This window comes from Anolis sagrei, chromosome 2, assembly GCF_037176765.1.
Source record: "Anolis sagrei isolate rAnoSag1 chromosome 2, rAnoSag1.mat, whole genome shotgun sequence".
Lineage (NCBI taxonomy): Eukaryota > Metazoa > Chordata > Lepidosauria > Squamata > Dactyloidae > Anolis > Anolis sagrei.
The window spans coordinates 3,953,707-3,958,271 of NC_090022.1; positions in this window are offsets into that span (position 1 = coordinate 3,953,707).

Below are 4,565 nucleotides of genomic sequence, written 5' to 3' on the forward strand. Positions count from 1 at the left end.
TCTGAACATGAGGAAGAACTTCCTGACTGTGAGAGCCGTTCAGCAGTGGAACTCTCTGCCCCGGAGTGTGGTGGAGGCTCCTTCTTTGGAAGCTTTTAAGCAGAGGCTGGATGGCCATCTGTCAGGGGTGATTTGAATGCAATATTCCTGCTTCTTGGCAGAATGGGGTTGGACTGGATGGCCCAGGAGGTCTCTTCCAACTCTTTGATTCTATGATTCAAGGACGCTTATTTATTTATTTATGAAATTTATATGCCACCCTTCTCACCTTGAAGGGGACTCAGAGTGGCTTACTATATACACACACACATTAGGCTTGTTTGATCCAAAAAATGGTTCAAAACTCATTTCGGATGTAGGGGGCGCTGGCGATTCGATTTTGAAATGATTTCTGAAATTTTCTGGAAAAAAAGATCGGAAAACATCAGAAATTTCTGAATCGCTTCGTTAATGGCAGGTGTCTTGGCAATCCTCCATGGCCTCCCGTTTTTCCAGCTGATCTTGACTTTTTGTCCCTGACCAGGATTCGAACGGGCAGCCTTTTGTTTCCAAGGCGGGAGCCCTGCCAGTGGGCTATTTGCTGCCATTGACTTGCATGGGAGAATAGGAACCTTTATCTTCAGGTTCTTGTGGATTTTTTCGGGCTATAGAGCCATGTTCTAGAGGCATTTCTCCTGACGTTTCGCCTGCATCTATGGCAAGCATCCTCAGAGGTGTGAGGTCTGTTGGAAGTAGGAAAAATGGGTTTATATATCTGATATAAAGATATATAAACCCAGATATATAAACTACAGATATATAAACCCATTTTTCCTACTTCCAACAGACCTCACACCTCTGAGGATGCTTGCCATAGATGCAGGCGAAACGTCAGGAGAAATGCCTCTAGAACATGGCTCTATAGCCCGAAAAAATCCACAAGAACCTAGTGATTCCAGCCATGAAAGCCTTCGACAATACACCTTTATCTTCTCTCGAAAGTATTTTAAGTATTTTATTATTATTATTATTATTATTATTATTATTATTATAACTTTATTTGTACCCCGCTAGCATCTCCCAAGGGATTCGATGCGGCTTACACAGGCCGAAGCCCGAAAAAACACAACAATACAATACCCAAAGCAAATTAAAACAGTTAAGCAAGAAAACAATAACAATAACAATACAACAAGACACTATTAAAACTGGGCCGGCCAAAGTAGGGGTACAGGGTTAAAAGTGCTGATGTGGCAGGAGGGATGTGGGGTTAAATATAAGTGCGGTGTGCAGTGTGCAGTGATCTTGGTTCTACTAACGTGCTTCTGGGATTTGGTGCTGGGGTTCCTAATCTGGAAAGGCACATCGGAACAGCCAGGTTTTCAATTCCTTCCTGAAGACTGCCAATGTAGGGGCTTGTCTGAGATCCTTCGGGGGGGCGTTCCAGAGTCGGGGGGCCAGCACAGAAAAGGCCCTGTCTCGCGTCCCCACCAAGCGCGCTTGCAACGCGGGCGGGATCACGAGCAGGGCCTCTCCAGATGACCGGAGTGAGCGTGTGGGTTCGTAGACAGCGATACGGTACACTTTTAAAGTAAAAAAGAAAATATGTTCCTGGTTTTCCCTTCCCTGGTGAGTGGTGATGCAAAGACTCTGGGATGAGGTGGGCGTGGCTAAGCACAGCTCTTCTTGAAGGCCACGCCCCCAGTGGTAGAGATTGCAAAAGGTCTTGTAGTTTAACAGCAGGACCTTTTGCAATCTCTACCACTGAGGGCGTGGCCTTCAAGAAGAGCTGTGCTACTGCTTAGCCACACCCACCTCGTCCCTCTTTGCATCACCATTTGTTTAAGCTTTGCCAAAGTTGCTCAATGGTTCTGAAAATCAAAATAACTGTGGGAGACATCCGAAAATAATTACAAACAATGGGTAAGTGGTTCAAATTCGAAATTGCTCCTCCTACTATTCCTACATGGTTCAAAATTGGTTCAAAAGTCCAAATTCGGTAAGTTTTTCTGAATTTCAGGTTTTTCCGAAAGGCTGATTCTACTGTCTTGAGAATCAGGAAGGTTTTGGCTTTTAGCCTGTGTAGTTTACATAGGTCGAGTTGACTTATTTATGTTATTAGCCAGTGTATGAGCAAAGGGGGGAGAGAACCCTAATAAGGATCTTCACTGCAACAGAAATAACATAAGGAAAGAATAAGCTTGTACCTGAAGTAACCTGTTAAAGAAACACATTTTAAAGGAAAATAAATTTAAAACCTGTTTAACAGAAGGAACAGTATTTATTTATTTATTTACTCTGCTTATATACCGCTGTTCTCAGCCCGAAGGCGACTCACAGCGGTTTACAACAAATACAGTACTCTCAAGAGTTGTATTATGAAATGTTATAAATGTAACCTCTGAAGATATGTGCCTCTAAGAGTTAAGAAACATTGAAACCATCAAGCTTCTTCTATATTTCAATAAACTTATTACAGTTTCTTCCAAAGCCAAGTCTCTGTTACAAATACTTTCAAGTTAAGCCACGCTACACATTGAAGAAAGACCAAATCAACATTACAAGCTATTAGTTGTGTTATCAATTTAATAAGTCCTTACAAAGTAGTGGCTCCTTTACAAACTGTTACAAATTGGTGGCATCGTTACAAACTGGGTGCCATCGTTACAAATTGGTGGTCTCTTTGCAGTGGTTTTTTATAAATACATTACAAGTATACCCTCAGTTTGCCTCTGATCATCATCATCACTGTATTAGAAGTCACAACCTTTAAAAAAATAATGTTCACCAGTGAGGCAACTAGGTTAAACTAATGTACCTAGTTATTTCTTTGAACTGCTAGGGACAAAGACATGCCAATACACAAAACATATATATTCAGAAGAATTTCGGAAGTGTTCCTTTAGTTGCCCAAGAAACATCTACTCTCCCTTAAAATATATTTTAATAAAATAAATCACGCTCTCAAGAGATCAAAGAAACAGTCTTCTTTAAAAGTAACAGAGGTGGTTTACTCACAAACTTCATGTACACAGCATACAGGCACTTTGCTTATGAATCCAGTTACAATAGGAATTTAAGTAGTTTCTCTGTGTAGGTAACACAGGGCATCTTCTTAGAATCATTCATCCACAGTCCAAAGCATCTATAAGTCTCTAAACCAGTGTTTCTCAACCTTATTAATGCCGCGACCCCTTAACACAGTTCCTCGTGTTGTGGTGACCCCAAACCACCAAATTATTTTCATTGCTACTTCATAACAGTAATTTTGCTCCTGTTGTGAATCGTCATGTAAATATCGGATATGCTGGATGTGGACCAAGTTTAGCACAAATACCCGATAACGCCCAAATTTGAATACTGATGGGGTTTAGGAGCGGGGTTGATTTTGTCATTTGGGAGTTGTCGTTGCTGGGATTTATAGTTCACCTACAATCAAAGAGCATTCTGAACTCCACCAACGATGGAATTGGACCAAACTTGGCACACAGAACTCCCATGGCCAACAGAAAATACTGGAAGGGTTTGGTGGGCATTGACCTTGAGTTTTAGAGCTGTAGTTCATCTACATCCAGAGAGCACTGTGGACTCAAACAATGATGGATCTGGACCAAACTTGGCACAGATACTCAATATCCCCAAATGTGAATACTGCTGGAGTTTGGGGGAAACAGACCTTGACATTTGGGAGTTGTAGTTTCTGGGGTTTAGTTAACCTATAATCAAAGAGCATGCAGAACCCCACGAAGGATAAAATTGGGCCAAACTTCCCACACAGAACCCCCATGACCAACAGGAAATCCTGTGTTTTCCAATGGTCTTTGGTGACTCCTCTGACATCCCCTCGCGACCCCCTCCCCAGCGGTCCTGACTCCCAGGTTGAGAAACGCTGTTCTAAACATACTATTCCTGCATTGAAGTCTAAAGTGTATACTTCTGAACCCACTGAAGTCTAAAGCATAACTGTCCCTGTCATCATCTAAAGGAATACAGATGGTTTCTACTCTCTCTAAGAGTCTACTGCAGCATTTCTCAACCTGGGAGTCGGGACCCCGGGGGGGGGGGGGATGCCAGGGGTATCAGAGGGGTCACCAAAGATGATCAGAAAACACAGTATTTTCTGTGGATCATAGGCGTTCTATGTGAGAAGCCTGGCTCAATTCTATAGTTGGTGGGGTTCAGAAGGCTCTTTGAATGTAGGTGAACTAAAAATCCCAGCAACTACAACTCCCAAATGTCAAGGTCTAATTTCTCCAAACTCCACCAGTGGTCACATTTCAGCATATTGAGTATTTGTTCGAAGGTTTGTCCAGATCCATCATGGTTTGAGTCCACAGTGCTCTCTGGATGTAAGTGAACTACAACTCCAAAACTCAAGATCAATGCCCACCAAACCCTTCCAGTATTTTCCGTTGGTCGTGGGAGTTCTGTGTGTCAAGTTAGTTCAATTCCATCGTTGGTGGAGTTCAGAATGCCCTTTGATTGTAGGTGAACTATAAATGCCAGAACTACAACTCCTAAATGACAAAACCAATCCCCCCAACCCCACCAGTATTCAAATTTGGGTGTATTGGGTATTTGTGCCA